At 39.8% G+C, this 19,157-nt stretch overlaps 1 long non-coding RNA gene across 1 annotated transcript; it reads left to right on the top strand.

Annotated features, from left to right (window-relative positions):
- Window positions 1-684: 684 nt before the first annotated feature.
- On the top strand, window positions 685-10,383 carry LOC137355461 (uncharacterized). The gene is made up of 6 exons (XR_010970930.1): window positions 685-923; window positions 1,050-1,154; window positions 1,453-1,515; window positions 2,210-2,262; window positions 4,523-4,598; window positions 7,100-10,383. It is a non-coding gene; the product is annotated as an uncharacterized lncRNA (long non-coding RNA).
- The last annotated feature ends 8,774 nt before the right edge of the window (window positions 10,384-19,157 follow it).

The raw sequence follows: 19,157 nt of genomic DNA, 5'->3' as shown, positions 1-19,157 counted from the left end.
AGGTGACAATGCAGTGGGAAGAGAAGCTATTGCTGGACATGTGACTATGATTGGATAGGCAAGAGTGTAACCAAGTGAGGGGAGTGCCACTTAGATGGACAGTGATGTGATGGAGAGGGTTAATGAAGGTAGTGCATTGGATGTATATATGAACTTTCAAAAAGCATTTGATGAAGTACAACATAACAGACTTATTTAGAAAGTAGAAGCACATGATATTAAAGGGATGGTGGTTACTTGAATATGTAATTGGCCAAGGGATATGAGGCAGGAAGTAGTGGTTAACAGATGTTTTTTCTGACTGGAGAAAAGTATGCAGTGGGGTCCCCCAGGGATTGATATTAGGACCATTCCTTTTCTTGTCATATATTAATGACCTGAACTGGCGTACAGGGTGTACAATTTTGAAGTTTGCGGATGATACAAAACTTGGCAACGTCGTAAATAGTGAAGAGGACATGGACAGACTGGTGAAATGGGTAGGCACATGGCTGATGCAATTTAGCGCACATAAGTGTGAAGTGATACACTTTGGCAGAAACTTCATGGACAGGCAATATAATCTAAATGTTACTAGTTTAAGGGGGCTGCAAGAGCAGAGGGACCTTCGTAGTTGAGGTGTTGAATTTGATGTTTATTTTCATCCTGTTTTGACAGATCTGTGATTGTTGAAGCATTCATTCATTGAATTTATATAGTGCCTTTTAGGACCCCAGATGTGCCAAAGCACTTATAGAACATAGAACATTACAACGCAGTACAGGCCCTTCAGCCCTCGATGTTGCGCCGACCTGTGAAACCATCTGACCTACACTATTCCATTTTCACTTCATAGACAATGGATGCATTTTAAAGTACAACCATTGTAATGTAGACTAAATGCAGCTGCCAATTTGCACACAGCAAGATCCCACAAACATCAGGTAAGATGAACAATCAATTAATTTGCATTGATGGTGTTGATTGGGGAATGAATATCAGCCAAAATACTGAGAGAACTCCTTGCTCTTTCTCAAATATTGCCATGACATCGTCTACATCCATCTCAGCACAGTTTATCTGAAAGATGTCACCTCCCACAGTGCAGCACTCCTTCACTAATGCAGCCTAGATTATATGATCAAGTCCTGGAGCCACAATTTTCTGACTCAGAGGTGAGTGTTACCACTGAACCAAATTATATATGCCATTGTCATTTGTAGTTTGAATCTAATTATCATTAAGGAAGAAAATTATTAAAAATTACAGTTCAGGGGAAATAAGTGGAGTATTATAAGATTATTCACTGTTTAATACTAATAATGATATAAAAGCATTAATTAAGACAAAAAAATTGATATTTTAGGCATTCTTGAAGAGAATATTGCCAGGATAATGTTTTTAAATTACTGTCATTGTCTGAACATATGTTAAACTAGCTAATTAATGTTAAAGTAATTCTTCTGTACACAGCACTGGTTGACTTATGTGGAAAGAAGAAATATATAGCACCTACCTGTGGCAAAATGATAGAAGGCAAGTACTTGGTGCATTTTACTCTAGTGCAATGAATCTGTGTCTTTAATCACAGAGGTTGCCTTATTTATAAAATAAGGTTTGTTGATTTGTATTTTGCACATCATTTGCAATTCAACATTAACCATCTCGACAGTCCACCTTATTAAGTGTTGCGTGCGTTAAAGGCCAAAATTTCTCCCCTGTTTCATTCTGTGGAGGCATGATCTGTTCAGCACATCTAAGAGTAGTTTTTCAATGAAGTGCATAGTGCAAGCCTCCAGTCTGACTTTTGCAAATGCTAACCTGTCAATTGTTCAACTAATTGGGTCAGTATAACATCTTATTATTCATCATGTGCTGGAGTCTAGCCGGTGTAAAGGCTATATATAAGGTCTTTATGGTGTTCAAATTATCCAATTATCATACATTAAAAATTTCTGATACAAATTAGCTGTTGTAATACAACATTTCTTTTACATTTTCCTGTCAATTGATGCATATTCATGCATCCTCTGAAGTGTAAATAACATTGTTGTAAATTTAGTATTGTGGAAATATTAATATTTCCTATTGTACCCTACAAAGTACATCAATACATATTGGTTGTATTATTTGATGCAAATTTTTGAAAGAGTCTGCAAATATTGTGACATTGCACCTTCTTTCTATTCCTCATTCCCAGTTTTTCTTTTCTCTTATTCTGCACTTATAGCAGTAACTCGTGAAGAGAGATACCTGTCCCGATATCAGCCTTTGGTACCTCATGTGAGTAACTAGTTTTCATGTAAGGCTGAACAGTAAGTTTGATCATGCGGAGAAGGGAAGCAAGCATCACATAAGAGCCAAATTAACATTTATACAATTATATTTCCAGCAAGGATCACTGGATCCCCATCAACAAGCCCACTTTGAAAAGACGTCTCAGAACAATGAACAGATCACAAATATGATTCCGAAAGCAACAATAATAGTTCTGGAAAATGCTGTAATCCCATATAATAATGTATTTGACTTAGTCAGCATAATCATTGGCCTAAATATATAGATGAAATTGCAGAATGCAATTCAAATACATTGGTTTAAAAACTCATAATTGCTTCTAATAAAAATGGAATCTGATTTATTCAATCATCATAAAGAGTGACCCTAGTCATCAGAAATGGTGCCCTGGTCATACATTCCTCTCCTCTCTCCCATCCAGGGACGTTGAACTCAGTTGTGGTACTTTACCTGTACCTTGGCTGAGATCAGGTAACAGCACAAACCACAGATCAAATATGGAACCTTCCTGGTTTGTATATCTTAGTATCCCTATCCACCAATCAAGGGATATGGGGAGAAAGCGGGAACAGGATACTGAATTAGATGATCAGCCATGATGTTTTTTGAATGGCGGAGCAGGCCTGAAGGGCTGAATGGCCTACTCCTGCTCCTATTTTCTATGTTTCTAATCTACTGAATGAACTAAAGCAATTGTAATCTATTTTGTTTATATATTATTTTAAAGCCAAAATAATTATATGGCGGCACTGAGAGAATTAAACTTTAGGTTGCTATTTTCTGGAGCACGGCAACACAAAGTCCGTACTTACAAGAAATACTGATTAGAATGAAGAAAAGAAAGTTTCAAATGCATATCTTATCAACTTCTTGTTGGCCAGGGGTTTACATTCTGTTTTTGGTAATGACAATCAGATTCCAAAAGTTTCACATGCATTTAAATCTTGTCATAACAGGGATAGGATTAAAGCCCTAAAGTTTGTGAATAAGTGGATGAATAACAGGAACCCACAGCGTGTGTATAGAAAAGCAGTAATCATATTGGCTTTTCAAATACCAATAATTATTTTGATATGGCACAAAGGCAAAGCTGTAATCAATTATTGGTATGGCTTAAAACTGCGCTATTCATATTTTCTGCTATTTTACAAAAACACTGTTTATTGAGGTCATACATACAGAGATACAGCACTGAAACAGGCCCTTCGGCCCACCGAGTCTGTGCCAACCAACAACCACCCATTTATACTAATCCTACATTAATCTCATATTCCCTACCACATCCCCACCTTCCCACCATTCTCCTACCACCTACCTACACTAGGGGAAATTTACAATGGTCAATTTACCCATCAACCTGCAAGTCTTTGGCTGGGGGAGGAAACCGGAGCACCCGGCGGAAAGCCTTGCGGTCACAGGGAGAACTTGCAAACTCCGCACAGGCAGTAACCAGAATTGGACCCGGGTCGCTGGAGCTGTGAGGCAGCGATGCTAACCACAGCGCCATGTGTTGGACAACATGCTGACTGTGCAGTCTAACTTTAAGTGGCATTTCAAACAGCATCATTGAGTTGGATGGCTAAATGGAAGCCATCTAATGAAAGAATGGAAAAATTCTAATCTGAAATTCTCCATGGCTATACTGGTGACTTTTCAACTAGTTTTAGCTGTGGTACCGTTGGGATACTTTCACCTTTGTGTCATAAAGTGATAGGTCCCACTTCAGGCATTTGAGCACATAATCCAGGATGAAACTCTCGTGCTAAGAGAGTGCTACACTGTCAGATCTTTCCAATGAGACATTAAATACTAAACTGAGGTCCTGTCAGTCCTCTCAGGGGGGCAGAAAACATCCCATAATACTATTTTGAAGACCAATAGGGGAGTTCTTCCTTGTGTCCTGGCCAATATTTTATATTTAATCAACATCACTTCAAACAGATAACCTGGTCATTACAATACTGCTGTTTTGTGGGACCTTGCTGCGCACAAATAGGCTACTGCTGTTCCGACATTACAATAGTGACTACATTTCAAAATTACTTCATTGTAAAGTGCTTTAAGATGTTCTGAAGTTGTTAAAGGCACGATACAAATGCAAGTCTTTATTTCTTTCTATTAAAGATTATGATCATTTTAATATTGCACGCTTGGTTCTCTAAATTGTAGCCATTTTTATGAATTGTATCCTACATTATATAAGTATTAAAAGTAACTGTGATTTGTGAATTTGTTTTTTTTTCAGCTATATTGTCAATATAATGATGACAAAAGTGTGGGAGATATAGAGCTGTGGAGCCCCTGCCAAAGAGACTCATCAGGTTCATGAGAATGAAAATTGAGATTTTGTTAGTAATATAAAGTTTGATATTGTAGAGAAAAAAATTACTTAAGCATCTAAGGTACTCTTCTGAGACTAAACTGTCAGCATTTGCTGTAAAGTAATCAGTGCTGCCATCAAGTGGGAAATTGTGTTTCAGGAGTCACACGTGGGTTTAAAAGTTTTAAACAAAGGTTTACCAGTACTGCCTCTGTGTGGTCTCTTAAGTGTTAGCTGAACTACTTCAGTGAAACAAAATACTAAAGTGTTAAGATGAGGACTGTAACATGATAATGTGCTGGAGTAATATAGAAACAAAGGATCAAAGAATTATATTATATATTCCAGGAAATGATTTTGAAGCTTTATTGAACACCAGAGTAAATAATACACAATACAGGAATCTGTTACATAAATCAGTCCTATCTCCATATCAGTTACATAGGGCTGGATTCTACCAAGCCCACAACGTCGTCGGGCTTCGTGGTGGGGTGGGGGAGCTGCCGGGAAATGGTTGCGACAGACGCCCACCAAGGAGCTTGATACCGGGAGGGCTTGGCCCGATCCTCCAGGCGGAGGTGAGGATCCATAGTGACCCCCCTGCCACTGGGCGATGGGACCTGCATCTACATATTTAAATTAATGACATGAATAAATTTAAATGAACTAACCCACAATCATCCGGGCCCGCTGTGATCCTCAGTGCGGCGGCCAGCACTCCCGCACCTTCAATTCCCTGTCTGGGGAAAGCTGATGTGACACTGGTGGGAAAAGGGGAGGATTTGAGATTTCCAGTGCGGGGGGGGTGGGGGGAATGGGGTCAAATAAAGTAATTGAAGGGGATGGTGGGAAGGGGTGAACTTTATACTTTGTACTCTGCAGGGGGAAGGTTAGATTTAAAAGATGTGTTTTTGGTGGGGGAAGGGCAAATAGTTAATGTAATGGTTGTTGGGGGATGGGAAAGGGGCATTAAAATTTTATTTGATTAATTTTGTGGGGGGGTGTATCTTTAAAAATTTAAATATGCCAGCAGGGCTGGCTGTCCTTTAAAAATGGCACCAGCACGTGCATACAGGCAGTTGTGCCATTTATTGCGTCAGACAGCCCGCCCCCTCCATGTGATTGGGGGGGGGGGGTGGGGGTCGGGCCAACTCAGCTATTTAAATGAGCCGCTGTGCAGGAGAGCGTGACGACTCTTCAGTGTGCATGGACCGCCATTTTTTGAGCTCACTGCTGGGAGCGACGGTGGGCACTTAAAATCCAGCCCCTAGATTTACAAAGAAAATACAGCACAGAAACAGTCCATTCTACCTAGCCAGTCAATGCCAGTATTCATACTCCACAAGAAACTCCTCCCATCCTGCCTCCTCTAACTCTATCAGCATACCCCTCTAATTCCTTCTGCCTCATACACTTATCTAGCTTCTCCTTAAATGCATCTATACTATTTGCCTCAACTGCTTCCTGTGGTAGTGAGTTCCACATTCTCACCACTCTCTGGGTAAAGAAGTTTCTTCTGCATTTCCTATTTGATTTCTTGGTGAATATCTTATATCGATGGCCTCTACTTTTGCTCTTCCCCACAAGTGGAAACACGCTCTGTTATGGGATGTTTTCCATCCACCTGAGAGGGCAGACAGGATCTCGGTTTAATGTCTCATCAAAAAGAAAGCTCATCCGATAGTGCAGCACTCCCTTAGTACTGCCTGGATTATGTGCTGAAGTCCCTGAAGTGTGACCCATCTGACTTAAAGGTGAGAGTATACGAACTGTGCCATAGCTAAAACTAGCTGTGTTATGTTTAAAATAGGTTTAATTCATATAATAATATCAAATTGGTAAGAAATAAATGAATTAGGAAACATTTGTTAGTTTTCAAAACCTGTACAGATCATGATGAGTTTGGTGTGATTGATTGGTTCACGGAGAGCTGAAAAGAAAAAAAAGAGATCCAGCTTGTTCATCCTTTCCTGACAGGCATAACTTCATAGTTCTGGTTTCATCCTTGTAAATCTTTGTTGTACGCTCTCAAGCGCCTCTGTATCCTTTTTGTAATGTGGCGATCAGAACTGCACAAATACACCAAGTGTGCACTAACCAAGATTCAATACCAGTTTATCATAACTTCTCTACTTTTCAATTCTATCCCTTTAGAAATAAACCCTAGTCCTTGGGTTGCTTTTTTATGGCCTTGTTAACTTGTGTATATACTTTTAGTGATTTGTGTATTTATATTTCTAGATCCCTTTGCTCCTCTACCCCACTTAGATTCTTATTTTCCAAATAATATGTGACCTTCTTATTTGCCTTACCAAAATGTAATTATCTATGTTGAAATTCAGTTACCACTTATATGTCCATTCTTCAAGTTGTACCTATTCCTAAAACGGAATCGTGTTATCTATTTTTAACATGTTATATATAATTGTGATCTGTGATCTTTGTGCTAATATTGATCACTATGTAAACAGCTCAGTTTGATAAATGTTTTTTTTTCCACAGATATTTTTAATTTATCCCTGGTGCCCATTCTTGGTGCATCCATAACCTCATCAATGCTGCTACAAAACTAACTATAAGAAGAATATGATGACAGCCTAAGGGTTTTTTGCCTCTATGTGGGAAATATCTAGTCCTGTAACTCACCATATGTGGGATCATAACCACAAACTCATATCCTACAGCTCTGTGATGCAGTTAAGAGTCCTTGATCTACCTTTGATGCTTCAAATCAATTCTTTGAAGCCAATCTCTGAGTAAGTGAAAACCGTTTTGTGTTAGAAAGAGGGTTTCTCTTTTGAATTATATAATGTGATGCTTTTTTTGAAGAACTGAAGTGAATCAAAAGAAAATTGCAACACTGATGGGTAATTTCACTAAATTATGTCCTTTATCTTTCCTTCATTGCTCTTTACAAAGTCTAACTGCAGTCCATAACGGGGGGCTTTATCCCCAGCACAATAACTAAATACAAAGCTAAAAAAACCAGACCCTGTAACTCTGATAATGATGGAGTTTTCACTCTCCCACTGGTTACATCAGTGAAAATATGGTACAGACATGTGAAATATGCTTTATTCACAAACTGAATAATCATTTGACATCTGATCAGCTGGGTGAGCAATACTCATTGTGACTTCCAGTAAAAACTTTGGATTACAGAAATAATACTAAATTATTCAATAGTTTAACTTAAAAAGAAGAAAAAAGTAGAAGTCTGCAGATAAAATCTTCATTTGTCAGTCAGCAGAGAGAACCTGAACAACAAAAATAATATTCTAGACACAAATTCAACATTCTACATTATTAAGTAACAGCAAAATATATTTCTTTCAATATAAAAATTACTTCTGTTGAATCATGGTGGTAATGACTGCTGGAACAGTGATCCATGACCTTGACCTAATTAAAGCCCTCATCTATCAAGTTGCACTTTAATGACCTTTTTGTCCCTGCTTCAGCATAAAACCTCTCACTAAATCTTTCACTGCAGCCATGTAGTGCAGTCTGGGGTAATTTTAAACTTCAGCCTCACAGTACCAATAGAGCACCACACTAAGTGACGGTATGTTCCAATTGTCCTGTCACTCATGAAAAAAAATCCTTCATAACTCACTTATGTTTGCAGCCCTTATGAGTTATGGGCCTTTTACCTTCACGAAATAGCAGTGGGAATCAATGTTTACATCACTACTGTAATATCCTATATTTCTCCTTGTCCTCTAAACTGAGCAGGAAAGTGAAATAGACTTCCATGTTTCACTGGGGCCATTTGAGTCGGCTCAGTAAAAAAATGATTAAAACAGCATTTTCTCCAAACTGAATATGGCAAATAACTTGCTTCCCATTTTGCTGAAGTTTGCTGGGCACACACAATAAAATGATCAAAAGGAGCATTGTCATCAGAATTGTTTTTAGCTCACAAGCCAAAAATTTATGATGTAAACAAATTGCTGACTCCATCAGTATCCAGAGAAATGGTGGACAGAGAACCTGCAAGTCTTTTCACTCATGCTATTTTTGAAGATTTTAAATAATAATATCTTTGTTTTGATTAGAGATAAACATTTGGATCTTTCAAGCTTGGATACTATAATTCTGTTATTTTTCAAGCCAACTATTTGTTATTGCTAGTCCGTGAATTTCCTTAAACCACAAGGGAATACAGATGCATCCTCCACCATTCTCTTAGGGAAAACAGGATTTTGAATATGTATGCTATTGTTGACCCATCAACCTGTCAGGCATTGCCAAGGAAATCAAATGCATCTCAGGGAAAATAGACACATATTTACTGTAAGATTACCAAGGAATGGACTACCAGATAAAAGTATATAACATATCATATGCTTTTTAAAACTCTGGCTTCAGTTACAGAAGGCAGCCCAATGACTGAAAAATAATGTGTGAATTTTCCCATGCTCACTAACAACTAATATAAGACAGCCCTATATAGGACAAGTAGCTGACCAAGCAAGAAAACGTTCATTTGAATCCAGCCCAGAATTGTCAAATGTAGGGCTTGGAGATGAAACAGGGTATGTAACTAAACAACCCAGACCATGATAAATTGCCACCCTCACATAGAGAATCCATAAAGATGATTGGTGTAGAATATTAAACAAAATTATCTTCATTCTGAGGTTTGGTTTGAGACACGTTGTTGGGACAGAGTAGAGGAAGCTGCACTGTGTATTTGGTTAGTGCTATCCCTGGCCAGGGAATGTTTGATATTGTCAGTGGGTGGTCACAGTAGAAAGGTCCCATTCACCAGTACTGAAATAAATCATCTTAACTTCCACAACAGTGATAATATTTGTTTTTGGAAAACTAATAAGGGTTAGGCAGTATGGTGATGCACAATCACAGAGAGACATTTTGTCCATCTGTACCTTGAATTGCCATTTTCTAAAGTCACATGTCAAACCAAACTGGTTTTCAGCAATATTTATTCAATTTGGTTCTGTCATAATTACAAATGTTTGAGAAACTCACTTCTAATCATTATCATTATATTGGATAATGTAACATCATTGACAGTAGAGCATTGCCCTTTTATCTTGTAGTATAACACGTAACAGAAACTTTTTATTTGCATGATAAAGTTAGACTTTAATCACCATTTCAGAAAATATTCAAACTGATCAGTCTAGCAAGCTTTGATATTCTGATGCTATTGACTGAATTAAATGTTATCACAATTTCAGTTTGCTTTAGATAGAACACACTGATTCAAGATAGAGTGATATTCATTACTGAGACTCTATTTGTCAAGAAATGTCTGGAAACAGGAGAGATCCATATCCTATTTACAAGATCTTGCTTAATTCACATGTCCTTGGAATGTGGGAGATGCTGGAAAGGTTGTATTTATTGCCCATCCCTAATTGTCCTGAGATGGTGGTGATGGCCTGCCTTCTTGCAGAGTCGAGTGGCTTGCGAGGCAGCTTCATTAAGAATCAACCACAGAACATGGATAGAGTGATGTGTAGCCCAGGTCAGGTAGGGGTGGCAAGTTCCCTTCCCTGAAGCACGTTAGTAAACCAGTTGGGTTTTTACATCAATCCAGCAGCCTTCATGGTCGCTTTTCCCCTGACGCTAGTCCATACGTTATCAGATTTATTGAATTCAATTCCACAACTTGCCAGGGAGAGATTTGAACTCATCACCTCAGGGATTCTAGTCCATAACCACTACATCATAGTACCCAAAAACATGGGGTAATGTAATGGTTAGGGTTTTGTAACTTCCTAGCTGCAACATTAAGTTAGTTCGGTCACTTCCAGTTAATTACACAAATAAACTATTTCATATAATTTCGAGAAAAATAATTGAATTGAAAAGGTTTCTCATTGATTTCATCATATAATCACAAAGAATGTCAGTTTATTTTTGAAAGCTCCTGCCTAGCCCCATGAGTTAATCTTTTATACTAGAATTTTGTGAACAATACATTATATATTATGAAGAAGAAAACTAGGATGCAATGCATATTGGTTATTATATTCAGTGTTTAACCTGTTTATCAGGTGAACTACATACAAGGAGTAATAAATAACAATAAGTAATAATAAATAAGGTTCTCACAGAATTGAAAGGTTCACAGATCTTGTGCTTAAGGAAGGGGAAAAGAATGCTGCAAACTTAAAGTATGTTTTTAAGTAAGGTAATGTAAATCAGGAAGTGTTACATTTAGTGCTGTCTATGTGAATGGTTGAGGTGACAATCTTCTAAGTAGTCATGCGTTGGTTGTGTGCTTGTTTTATTCAATGTGAGAAATAGAATAATGATCACCTTGACAATGCAGGAGAAACATGGATACAACAAATATTGAATGAAATAATGTTCCAATGAAGAAAGTGACAATTGTTTTAATTTTCCTCTTTTGTCCCCCAATGTTGATTCCTTTGCCACGTTCCTTCCAGCTAGCACCGAAAGATGGCACCTCCGACAGTACAGCACTCCTTTAGTACTGTGCTGGAGTGTCAGCTGACATGCTTACGCATGGAGAAATTATGAATGATATAATGAAATAACAAAAACAAACCCAAAAATGGGCACTTTTCCTGAAAAAACAAGATGTGGTTGAGAGGTCAGGCGACCTTATCCTGTACTGCCAATACATATGGAAACTACAAGAACCCTGAGTCAATCGTCATGTCTGGAGAAGGCATTAAAATGCAAATGGCCCATTCTGTGTTAATGGCTACCTCTCTTCAACAAATTGGGTTAACAATGGCAAGGCAGACATGGTAGGCTGAATTGTATAAACCCCCCAACGTTGCGGGGGGACTTATAAAATTCCTCCGGGAGAGGCCCACCACGGGCCTTGATGCAGGGAAGACCCCACCGCATTTTACCGGCGGTGGCAAGGCCTTGGGGCAGCACACGGCCGCTTGGCTGCGGAGCCTTCATTTATATATAAAAATAAATGTAAATACATGCAAAAGCAATTCCCATGTCCTGACGGTCATCCCACGCTAATATTCCTGCTGGTGGCTGGAATCCCGCGCCTTCAGATCTCCGTTTGGAGATCCGAGGCATGACACTGGTGGGGAGGGGAGAGGAGTGAATTTTTCAGGGCGGGGGGTCCAGTGGGGGGAGCGGCAAAAATGAACGCGATTGGTTGCGGGGAAGGTGGGAAGGGGTTGAGGGTTAAAGGGAATAAAGTTTGGTGGGGAGGGGGGGGAAGTTTGGGATGTGAATGAAACATTTTGCTCGAGGAAGAGGGCAATTTATATATAGATCACTCATTGAGGGGTGGGGAGTGGGAGAGGGATTTCAAAGATGTAATTAAATTCTATTTGTATTTACCGGAGAATGGGACCTTTTAAAAATTTAAATGTAAGTGAAGGGCCTGAAGCCCTTTAAAAATGGCACGGGCACCTGTGCGGTGGTGCTGGACGCCGTTGCCTGGGATGCAGCAGCCGCTTCCTCTACATCATCGGCCGTTCCGCCCCCCCATATTAATGAGCCGCTGCGTGAAATATCGTGGTGGCTCCGTGGCACATGTCTCATGCGTACGCCGCACACTTTTTGAAACTCGCCGCCATTCTCGGCAGTGAGCTATTAAAATTCAGCCCAGTGTCTCCGCATTCAAACTCAAATGAATGGGAGTGACAAAACTCCACTTTATCAAAATGGAATGAAGATGGGTGACACCCAGACCCATTGCCTAACAATGGCCACACCATCAGACATCCTTTATGCGGACAATGGTAAAGAAAAACCATGGTCCCGTAACAGAAAATAGGGGTCTGATAAGGAGCTTAATAAAATTATATGTTGGCAGACAAAGGCAGACAGCCAGAGAGAGAGAGAGATTCCATCTGCTCCAGCAGAAGAAGAACCCTGCCTGGAACACCATCTTTAAACTACAAGTAGGCAACGATTGGAAGTGGCCTTGAACTCCATACCTGAGAAATTGTATTGGGTTTTCGACATTGAACTGTGACTGAGATACAATAAAATGAAGTCTGCAACAACGCATTTACCCTCCTGAAACTTTCAAATTTTGTCATCAGTGAACTGGGAAAAGGAATACAGTCCTACACCATTTTTAAATCTTCACACTCGACTGCATCCGCTCCCCCACCCAACAAGAACGCAGGGTTTACAGTGAACTCTTAAAAACCACCAGACCTAAATGCATATCTTCGAATCTCTATCTTTTTTTGTGTGTGTGTGCGTCTGCAGGCATGTGAGGGTGGGTGAAAGGCGAATATTTTCAGGTTTTGTTAAATAAACATTTATCTTTCTTTAAACTCACGAGAAAACTTATCATGTGTCTGTTTGTTGACCATTAAATACTCAGGGTTTAAAACACATTTCTAATAAAAACGCTGTCTTCGGTCAGTTGAGAGGTGAAAAAGGGAAACCATCCTTACCATTTCCCATAATAAAAACAGAAAGTGCTGGAAACATTCAGCAGGTCTGGTAGCATCCGTGGAGAGAGAAGCAGAGTTAACGTTTCAGGTCTGTGACCTTTCATCAGAACTGGCAAAGGTTGGAAATGTAATAGGTTTTAAGCAAGTGAAGTGGGGGTGGGGGGAATGAGAACAAAAAGTAAGGTGTGTGATAGGTCAGAGGGCAGAAGAGATTAACTGATAAGGTCATGGGGCATAGTCAAAGGGAGTGTACTAATGGTGTGGTGAGCATTAGTGCAGAGAGAGTGTTAATGACAGAATAATGAACAGCTCTGTCCAAAAGCACAAACATGTAAAACCAAGTTTATGGCAGGCACATGGTTAAAAAATGATAAAACAAAACAAAACAAAATAGAAGGCTCCAGAGTGCCTAATTGGAAAATGAGGTACTGTTCCTCGAGCTTGCGTTGATGTTCACTGGAACACTGTAGCGGGCCAAAGACATCAGAGCAGGGTGGTGAATTGAAATGGCAAGCAACCGGAAGTTCAGGGTCAGGCTTGCGGACCGAGCAGAGGTGTTCCGCAAAACGGTCACCCAATCTGGATTTGGTCTCCCCAATGAAGAGGTGACTGCATTGTGAGCAGTGAATACAGTATACCAAATTGAAAGAAGTACAAGTAAACCACTGCTTCTCCTGAAAGGAGTGTTTGGGGCCTTGGATAGTGAGAAGAGAGGAGGTAAAAGGGCAGGTATTATACCTCCTGCGATTGCATGGAAAGGTGCCGCGGGAAGGGGACAAGGTGTCAGGGATGATGGAGGAGTGGACCAGGGTGTTGCGGAGGGAACGATCCCTTCAGAATGTTCACAGGGGAGGGGAGGAGAAGATGTGTTGGTGGTGGCATCACGCTGGAGGTGGCGAAAATGGTGGCGGGCGATCCTTTGGCTGATGGGGTGGAAAGTGAGGACAAGGGGAACCCTGTCGCGGTTCTGGGAGGGAGGGGAATGGGTGAGGGCAGAACTGTGGGAAATGGGTCAGACACAGTCAACCACAGTGGGGGCGTGGAGGGGGGGTGGGGTGGAATCCTCGGTTGAGGAAAAAGGAAGACATATCAGAAGCACTGTTGTGGAAGGTTGCATCATCATTTTCCACCTGTCTGTAACGCAGCCTAGATTTCATGCTCAAGCCTCTGAAGTGGGAGTGAATTCACAACCTTTTGTCTCAGAATCCAGAGTGCCACCACTGAACCATGACTACACACAGGGGTCTGAAGGTGACCAATGAGGATCATTAAGTACAGTTTAAGATTAAAACCACTTTCCCCTTGAAAAATGTTAATATGATCACCCACTCAGTTTGGGTTCCTCTAGGGCCAGTCAGCTCCTGACCTCATTACAGCCTTTGTCCAAACATGGACAAAAGAGCTGAACTCCAGAGGTGAGGTGAGAGTGACTGCCTTTGGCATCAAAGTAGCATTTGACGAGTATGGCATCAAGGAGCTCTAGCAAAACTGGAGTCAATGGGAATCAGGGGGAAAACTCTCCCCTGGTTGGAGTCATACCTAGCGCAAAGGAAGATGGTTGTGGTTGTTGGAGGTCAATCATCTCAGTCCCAGGACATCACTGCAGGAGTTCCTTAGGGTAGTGTCCTCAGCCCAATCATCTTCAGCTGCTTCATCAATGACCTTCCCGCAATCATAAGGTCAGAAGTTGGGATGTTTGCTGATAATTGCACAATGTTCAGCACCATTCACGACTCCTCAGATAATGAAGCAGACCGTGTCCAGATGCAGAAAGAACTGGACAACATCCAGGCTTGGGCTGATAAGTGGCAAGTAACATTCGCGCCACACAAGTGCCAGGTAATGACTATCACAGACAAGAGAGAATCTAACCATCTCCCCTTGATGTTCAATGGCATTACCATCATTGAATCCACCACTATCAACATCCTGGAGATTACCATTGACCAGAGACTGAACTGAACTAGCTACATAAATACTGTGGCTACAAGAGCAGGTCAGAGGCTGGGAATTCTATGGTGAGTAACTCACCTCCTGACTCCCCAAAGCCTGTCCACCATCTACAAGGCACAAGTCAGGAGTGTGATGGAATACTCTCCACTTGCCTGGATGGGTGCAGCTCCAACAATACTCAAGAAGCTTGATACCATCCAGGACAAAGCAGCCCACTTGATTGGCACCCTATCCACCACCTTCAACATTCACTCACTTTACCACCAATGCAGAGTGGCAGCAGTGTGTATCATCTACAAGATGCACTGCAACAACTCACCAAGGCGCCAGCACCTTCCAAACCCATGACCTCTAACCTTTTGCCATTAGAGACAGTTTCTCCTTATTTATTCTGTCAAAATCCTTCATGATTTTAACCCCCTCTATCAAATCTCTCCTTTCCCTTCTCTGCTCTAAGGAGAACAACCTCAGTTTCTTCAGTGTCTCCACATAAATGAAGTCTTCTTCCCTTGTACCATTGTAATAAATCTCCTCTGCACCCGCTGTAAGGCCTTGACATCCTTTATAAAAAGTAGTGCTTAGAATTGGTCACCGTACTCCAGCTGGAGCCTAACTAGTGTTTTGTAAAGGTTTAGCAGAACTTTCTTCTTTTTGTTCTGTATGCCTGTATTTATAAGGCCATGGAACTCATATGCCTTTTTAACAGCCTTCACAACTTGTCCTGCTATCTTCAAAGACTTCTGTATGGACTTGTATAAGTCTCTCTCTGTTCCTCTACCCCCTTTAAAATTGTACCATTTAGTTTATATTTATCAGAAGGTCTGGGAAAGTTAACAAACACATTGGTGATTGCATATTTGGATTATAGACCACCTGCAGAGTTCAGATCCTAAAAATTTCATTATGTCTAGGTGCTGTGAGAGCTAAATGGATATAATCAGTTGTCCTCAGCTCCTTTACACATCTTCAGCTTGGAATAACTTATGGTTAACTTTATGTAGGCACTTCATGTAGTTGTCAGAAAGCAGAATTAACAACCTAGTCTCTTGATCTGAGAATTTATTTCTGTTCTACAATCAGGGAGGTAGATTCCTGATTTCACTATAGTTTGGAAACTACCATTGACATAAAAACCCAATACATGCATGACTTTTACTTTGCAATTGCTTGATTGTTGGTGGTGCTACTCTTACTGTTGCCTTTACATATTTATAAAGTTCCAATGGAATCTACTTCTGAACATTTAAACCAGAGTCAACTTGGTACATGATCAATCCAGGAAAATAATCTGTCTTCGTAAAAGCTCCTCTGTTGGTGTTGCAGCATATACAAACACATTGAACCATGCTCAAAAAAGAACTCTCAGCATTACTTCAGACTTCTCACAGAAAACTGCCAACTCCCAGAAGCTTCTGTAATTCTTTTGTTTATAGACTATAAATTTCTAGATTAGCAAACTTTACTGGAGAACACATGAATACTAATTCAAAAGTCCGTGCATCCAATTTAAAGCTTAATATTGGTATTCAGAGTATTCTCAGCAAATGCATAATTTTCTACATCATGGCAACCTAACAATCCCCACAAATAGTTGTTCCTTTACTTGTAGGAGAACATTTTTCTATAAAGCATAATTTGAGTGATCTGTAAAAGCTTTGTGAAGAGGGGCAATCTTTCTTAGTACGGAAACAGGCATTTGATTTTTCTTTGGAGGAAATGCTGCAGTTCTTCAGGATAGAATAGTTACTATTTGGCAGCAAACTGGAGAACGCAGTTGATGGACTGGAACTCATTTGATGCTTCTCATGAATTTAAGTCTTAATTTCCAGTTTCAGATTTGCTAAACGTGCCCCGGTTCCATAAAATACCACACTTTTACTCACCAGAGAAAGCGAAGTGTCAGGTGGCTGAAGTCTGAGAATACCCTGATTCTAAACACTTTGTGTTAAACATGTTAGACAGGAACATTGGACAAATGGTGAAGGGACTTATCAGTATATTCAAGTTAGATTAAAAAACTAATTTGAAAAGATTAATGTATTCCGTTCCTGTTAGCCTGAATCAGATAGCGCCAAGGCTGAAGCTGCACAGCCTTCTGATTATTGAATTTTTATGGGCTTGTAATTAATTGCAGATTCCCTGTTTTGTTCTATTTCTTTTTCTTTGACATTTTAATTTCAACAAAAAGCAGCAGTCTCCATGCAGCCCTTCTCTGGAGATTCTAATGGCCTATAAAACAAAATGAGTTATAGATATAGGGTAGACTTCAGTTGGTTAGTGATAGTTGAAACCTTGCTGATCATGCTGTATTAAATTTTTTTTGCTCTTGTTCCTATTTCTTGTCTATTAAATTGTAGCTACAGTGCACTATCTAAAGAACAAAAATATATCAAACTTACACTGTGCAGTAATATATTATAGTAGCTCCATGTGACATTTTTGAAAGATGTTGCACTTCCCATTAAATTCATCTCGCTGGCATTTAGGAAGTTGCCCTTGGTTTTCTCTGTATGTGTATCACATCACTTCAACAGCCATCCCAGATTTGAGACTGAACATTGAACACAAAATAATGTATATCACGTCGACTGTCCAATTAAAGACGTTTTCTGTCATCATTTAGTTAACAATATGCTAAATACACTCTAATCAGCTGTTCAGTCTGGATGAATATCTTTCTGTGGCAAAGATTCTTAAAATGTGCTGAAGCCGTATCTTCCTTTTTGTTGCAGTACATGTTCCAAGGAAATAAGAAATTGTATTCTTCTGTCTGGCTATGACCAAGGCAGGTATAATGCACCGTTAATTCAGTCCCAGTACTCCACAGGCCACAGCATATTAGTAAAATATCCCACCTACCGGAAAATAGCCAAATTAAACATTTTATTTATCCCCCAGAATAAAGCACGCCAAACCAGGTTTCTTTAAACAATAACAAAATTAACTATTTATTAATAAACCAAGTTTTAAATGATAATGAGATAAATCTGTATGTATGAAAAGATTTTATAACTGCTTATTCTTCCTAACCCTCATGCATACACATACATTCAAAAGCCAACAGTTAACCAGTTTTGAAAGGATGTTCTAAATTAGAACTGTTTCTTAGGCATAATAAAATAACTGGGTAACTTCTGGTAGGATATTTCCGGATTGGTGAGGTGTCCCAGGTTGAATAGTTGGATGCCACTCGAAGTCTCTCCAGGTGAGATTAATGATAGTCTGTGATGGGTAGGCGTTCAAGACAATTTGTCTGCAGCAGGCATCACACAGATCTTTCAGCAACAGGTCTTCTTAAATTTTAAAGTAGCAGTCATAGAGATTTCTTGAGATTTCAGGATATTCCAAAACACACAAAAGGCAACAGGACTCACTCTTGAGGCAGGGATTCTTGAAAATAGAGGCAACAGCAATCTGCCACACCCAGAACACAAGGTTTCCTTTCTCCAAAGCAGTGTTCCTCCACAGAGTGCAACAACTCCTCTTTTCCTGGGTCTTTTCTCTCTCTTCAGGCAGGTCAAAACCATACCTTAAATGTAGTATTTCTTCCTAGAATAAGCAAATAAGCAAAACCTATTTTTCAGAGAGAATAGGTCTTTTACTCTGGTCTATCAGCAAATTACAGCTCCCAATCAGCTCACTGCTAGCTCCCAGCTCCCAGGTCTGTTTCACTCTGCAAAACCTGAAACTGAAACTCTCCAACAACCCATCCACAAGATGGTTGTAAATCTTCTGGTTGCTTGGATCCAAGTTTTACAGCCTGCACAATTCAAACACGAAGTCAACATTCAGTGTTCACCGAAACTCCTTTTTTTCCTCAGTCTTAAAGGCACACTGACCTTTTAGTTTACAAAAAACAAAACTCTTATGATAGTATGCATACAGTATGATTAAGCATATTATTTGTTACAAATTCTGAGTGGACTGTGAGAGTGTGTGGGTGTATTTTGGTTTTTGCAGGGTGGTGTTGGTGGGGGGAAGGCAGGGGTTGGTAGGGAAATTGACAGAAGCAGGAATAAGGAAGGTGGGAAACTAGAAGGACAGGTATGGCAATAGTAGAGTCTCTAGCATAATTTGTTGAATAGAAGTGTCAGGAGATGCATATACTCAAATTTCTTCAAAGTTCTAATATGTTCGCAGACATGACTTGGGATAACTCATTTTATAATAGAACACAGAATTCAGTTTGGATCTGTTATTGCAACTTAATTAATCACTTT

This window comes from Heterodontus francisci, chromosome 42 (assembly GCF_036365525.1).
Source record: "Heterodontus francisci isolate sHetFra1 chromosome 42, sHetFra1.hap1, whole genome shotgun sequence".
Classification (NCBI taxonomy): Eukaryota; Metazoa; Chordata; class Chondrichthyes; order Heterodontiformes; family Heterodontidae; genus Heterodontus; species Heterodontus francisci.
Note: the sequence above shows the minus strand (reverse complement) of the source record. Positions and strands in the feature narration are given on the sequence as shown.